The sequence below is a fragment of the Nerophis ophidion genome, unplaced genomic scaffold (genome assembly GCF_033978795.1).
Source record: "Nerophis ophidion isolate RoL-2023_Sa unplaced genomic scaffold, RoL_Noph_v1.0 HiC_scaffold_142, whole genome shotgun sequence".
Taxonomy (NCBI): domain Eukaryota; kingdom Metazoa; phylum Chordata; class Actinopteri; order Syngnathiformes; family Syngnathidae; genus Nerophis; species Nerophis ophidion.
The window spans coordinates 139386-145000 of record NW_026907064.1 but is presented as its reverse complement, the minus strand read 5'-3'; positions in this window follow the sequence as shown (position 1 = coordinate 145000).

Below are 5615 nucleotides of genomic sequence, written 5' to 3'. Positions count from 1 at the left end.
GATTTTTTCTAAGTGTCACATGGAAGAGGCTAAACAGGCTGGAGGCCAGGCCTCTCTCGTTGTTGGACTTAGAAAAAATCCCAAAAGTGGACACTCTGACAAAATCACGCATGTTGACACTTAGGCAAAAAATCCAACTTTTGCTCCACGGAAGAAAGAGGCTAAGGAGGCTGGAACTTAGGCCTCTCTCGTTGTTGGACTTAGAAAAAATCCACTTTTTTTGCACGGGATTTTTTCTAAGTGTCTCATGGAAGAGGCTAGACAGGCTGGAGGCCAGGCCTCTCTCGTTGTTGGACTTAGAAAAAATCCCAAAAGTGGACACTCTGACAAAATCACGCATGTTGACACTTTGGCAAAAAATCCAACTTTTTTGGACTTGGCCCGGCTTTTCTTCCATTTGTCCCCCACTTGGGCTGGTTCACTCCTGGGTATCTTTTGGTCATTCCCGGGGGCCCCGGAGCTCGCGCAGCTCGCTGCGGGACTTCTGGAACTCCATCCTGGGTAGGATTTTTAAACAATTTCGGACCTTTTTCCAACTTTTTCCTCAAATTGTCCCCCACTTTCGCTGGTTCACTCCTGGGTATCTTTTGGTCATTCCCGGGGGTCCCGGAGCTCGCGCAGCTCGCTGCGGGGCTTCTGGAACTCCATCCTGGGTAGGATTTTTAAACAATTTCGGACCTTTTTCCAACTTTTTCTCAAATTGTCCCCCACTTTTGATGGTTCACTTCTGGGTGCCTTTTGGTCATTCCCGGTGTTCCTGCGGCTCGCGCAGCTCGCTGCGGGGCTTCTGGAACTCCATCCTGGGTAGGATTTTTAATCAATTTCGGACCTTTTTCCAACTTTTTCTCAAATTGTCCCCCACTTTCGCTGGTTCACTTCTGGGTGCCTTTTGGTCATTCCCGGTGTTCCTGCGGCTCGTGCAGCTCGCTGCGGGACTTCTGGAACTCCATCCTGGGTAGGATTTTTAAACAATTTCGGACCTTTTTCCAACTTTTTCCTCAAATTGTCCCCCACTTTCGCTGGTTCACTCCTGGGTATCTTTTGGTCATTCCCGGGGGTCCCGGAGCTCGCGCAGCTCGCTGCGGGGCTTCTGGAACTCCATCCTGGGTAGGATTTTTAAACAATTTCGGACCTTTTTCCAACTTTTTCTCAAATTGTCCCCCACTTTTGATGGTTCACTTCTGGGTGCCTTTTGGTCATTCCCGGTGTTCCTGCGGCTCGTGCAGCTCGCTGCGGGACTTCTGGAACTCCATCCTGGGTAGGATTTTTAAACAATTTCGGACCTTTTTCCAACTTTTTCTCAAATTGTCCCCCACTTTCGCTGGTTCACTTCTGGGTGCCTTTTGGTCATTCCCGGTGTTCCCGCGGCTCGTGCAGCTCGCTGCGGGACTTCTGGAACTCCATCCTGGGTAGGATTTTTAATCAATTTCGGACCTTTTTCCAACTTTTTCTCAAATTGTCCCCCACTTTTGATGGTTCACTTCTGGGTGCCTTTTGGTCATTCCCGGTGTTCCTGCGGCTCGTGCAGCTCGCTGCGGGACTTCTGGAACTCCATCCTGGGTAGGATTTTTAATCAATTTCGGACCTTTTTCCAACTTTTTCTCAAATTGTCCCCCACTTTTGATGGTTCACTTCTGGGTGCCTTTTGGTCATTCCCGGTGTTCCTGCGGCTCGTGCAGCTCGCTGCGGGGCTTCTGGAACTCCATCCTGGGTAGGATTTTTAAACAATTTCGGACCTTTTTCCAACTTTTTCTCAAATTGTCCCCCACTTTTGATGGTTCACTTCTGGGTGCCTTTTGGTCATTCCCGGTGTTCCTGCGGCTCGCGCAGCTCGCTGCGGGGCTTCTGGAACTCCATCCTGGGTAGGATTTTTAATCAATTTCGGACCTTTTTCCAACTTTTTCTCAAATTGTCCCCCACTTTCGCTGGTTCACTTCTGGGTGCCTTTTGGTCATTCCCGGTGTTCCTGCGGCTCGTGCAGCTCGCTGCGGGACTTCTGGAACTCCATCCTGGGTAGGATTTTTAAACAATTTCGGACCTTTTTCCAACTTTTTCCTCAAATTGTCCCCCACTTTCGCTGGTTCACTCCTGGGTATCTTTTGGTCATTCCCGGGGGTCCCGGAGCTCGCGCAGCTCGCTGCGGGGCTTCTGGAACTCCATCCTGGGTAGGATTTTTAAACAATTTCGGACCTTTTTCCAACTTTTTCTCAAATTGTCCCCCACTTTTGATGGTTCACTTCTGGGTGCCTTTTGGTCATTCCCGGTGTTCCTGCGGCTCGTGCAGCTCGCTGCGGGACTTCTGGAACTCCATCCTGGGTAGGATTTTTAAACAATTTCGGACCTTTTTCCAACTTTTTCTCAAATTGTCCCCCACTTTCGCTGGTTCACTTCTGGGTGCCTTTTGGTCATTCCCGGTGTTCCCGCGGCTCGTGCAGCTCGCTGCGGGACTTCTGGAACTCCATCCTGGGTAGGATTTTTAATCAATTTCGGACCTTTTTCCAACTTTTTCTCAAATTGTCCCCCACTTTTGATGGTTCACTTCTGGGTGCCTTTTGGTCATTCCCGGTGTTCCTGCGGCTCGTGCAGCTCGCTGCGGGACTTCTGGAACTCCATCCTGGGTAGGATTTTTAATCAATTTCGGACCTTTTTCCAACTTTTTCTCAAATTGTCCCCCACTTTTGATGGTTCACTTCTGGGTGCCTTTTGGTCATTCCCGGTGTTCCTGCGGCTCGTGCAGCTCGCTGCGGGGCTTCTGGAACTCCATCCTGGGTAGGATTTTTAATCAATTTCGGACCTTTTTCCAACTTTTTCTCAAATTGTCCCCCACTTTTGATGGTTCACTTCTGGGTGCCTTTTGGTCATTCCCGGTGTTCCTGCGGCTCGCGCAGCTCGCTGCGGGGCTTCTGGAACTCCATCCTGGGTAGGATTTTTAATCAATTTCGGACCTTTTTCCAACTTTTTCTCAAATTGTCCCCCACTTTTGATGGTTCACTTCTGGGTGCCTTTTGGTCATTCCCGGTGTTCCTGCGGCTCGTGCAGCTCGCTGCGGGACTCGTGGAACTCCATCCTGGGTAGGATTTTTAAACAATTTGGTACTTTTTCCTCCTTTTCCTCCATTTTTCCCCCACTTTCGCTGGTTCACTTCTGGGTGCCTTTTGGTCATTCCCGGTGTTCCTGCGGCTCGTGCAGCTCGCTGCGGGACTTGTGGAACTCCATCCTGGGTAGGATTTTTAAACAATTTGGTACTTTTTCCTCCTTTTCCTCCATTTTTCCCCCACTTTCGCTGGTTCACTTCTGGGTGCCTTTTGGTCATTCCCGGTGTTCCTGCGGCTCGTGCAGCTCGCTGCGGGACTTGTGGAACTCCATCCTGGGTAGGATTTTTAAACAATTTGGTACTTTTTCCTCCTTTTCCTCCATTTTTCCCCCACTTTCGCTGGTTCACTTCTGGGTGCCTTTTGGTCATTCCCGGTGTTCCTGCGGCTCGTGCAGCTCGCTGCGGGACTTGTGGAACTCCATCCTGGGTAGGATTTTTAAACAATTTGGTACTTTTTCCTCCTTTTCCTCCATTTTTCCCCCACTTTCGCTGGTTCACTTCTGGGTGCCTTTTGGTCATTCCCGGTGTTCCTGCGGCTCGTGCAGCTCGCTGCGGGACTTGTGGAACTCTACCCTGGGTGGGATCATATGATTTTCAACCCATTTTGGACCTTTTTCCCGACTTTCCCTCCATTTCCCTCCCACTTTCGATGGTCCACTCCTGGGTGTCTTTTGGTCATTCCCGGGACCCGGGAAGCCTCGGGCCTGCGGCGGGACTTGTGGATCTCCATGCTGGGCATGATTTTATGAGTTTTCTGGACTTTCTCTTCCCCGGGACCCGGGAGGCACGCGGCTCGACGTTATGCCCCCTAAAATCCCTCCCTTTGCTCGTAAGGCCAATTTTCCTCCGGATTTACTCTCTATAGACCCCAAGGAAAAAAATACCCGACCGGCGTCCATTTTTGACATCGGTCTCCAATCTAGGGCACGCGGGCCGAAAGCGGTACGCCGGTTCCGAAATCCGGCCCCCGCATTTTTTGGGTATTTTTTGAAAAAAATGGCATTTTTGGGACCGGGGGGACTTGCTGGACTCAGTCCCGGGTGCGGATTTTGAAAACTTTGAGGACTTTTGGATTTTCCCCCAGCTTTTCTCCCCCACTTGCAGTTTGACTTTGCGGGGTGCGTTACGGCTGTGCCGGGCGTCCCTGGACTCGGGTGGCCAGCTGCGGGGCTGGTGGGGGACTGATTTTTGAACACTTTGAGGACTTTTGGCTACTATGCCAGCTTTTCTCCCCCACTTGCAGTGTGACTTTGCGGGCCTTGTTACGGAGGTGCCGGGCTTCCCTGGACTCGGGTGGCCAGCTGCGGGACTCGTGGGACTGATTTTGGAACACTTTGAGGACATTCAACTTCTTTCCCAGCTTTTTTCCCCTCCACTTCCAGTTTGACTTTGCGGGGTGCGTTATGGACGTGCTGGGCATCCCGGAACTCGGGCGGCCGGCTGCGGGACATTTTGCCCTCCTCCAAACCCCAGCCCTCTTTGTTTATCATGCCTATTTTCTGCTGGACACACACCCTCTCTTTTGAGCTGCCTCTTTTTTTTAATTTGGATATGATTTATTGATGAATGGATTTGTTTTCCCCTTTTTAAATGATGGTTGATGTCTACCTTTTTAATACTTGCTTCTGGCTGCAGCCGAGACTTACAGTGTGATGCATCCAACCCCAACCCTGGTTTTTGTTTCCCTTAAAAACTTGGGGAAATGGACAGCTTTTGGGGGGGGCACTTCCAGCAAATGGAGGGACCTATTTGGAATTCCCCACCCGGGTGGAGATCCACGGCGAGCCGGCCTTCCTAAAGGGACAGCAACATGGACACTCTGCCATCATTGCAGCTTCTTTTTTTTTGGGGGGCACTCTGTCATATTTCCAGCTTTTTTTCGTGCTGACTTCCAGCAAATAGAGGGACCTGTTTTGAATTCCCTACCCGGGTGTAGATCCACGGCAAGCCGGCCTTCTTAAAGGGACAGGCACCCCCCTGTCCCTTGACACCTGCTTCCCTCCTCGGCGTCACCGAAATCCCACAAAATGACTCAAAATAGGGCCCCAAATGACATCACTCGGTCCGGTTCTTTGGGTCTCACTCGGGGGCTTCTTTGACTCTGGAAGGCATGGTGAACCAAAAGTAGACACTTGGAAAAAATCCCCACTTTACAAGTTGACACTTTGAAAAAAAATCCCGACTATATAAGTTGACACTTGGAAAAAATCCCCACTTTATAAGTTGACACTTGGAAAAAATCCCCACTTTATAAGTTGACACTTAGAAAAAATCCCCACTTTATAAGTTGACACTTAGAAAAAATCCCGACTTTATAAGTTGACACTTAGAAAAAATCCCCACTTTATTTTGGAAAGGTTGGTACACCAAAAGTGGACACTTAGAAAAAATCCCCACTTTATTTTGGAAAGGTTGGTACACCAAAAGTGGACACTTAGAAAAAATCCCGACTTTGACTTTCGCAGGTCTATTACACTAAAAGTTGACACTCTGTCATATTTCCAGCTTTTTTTTGTGCTGA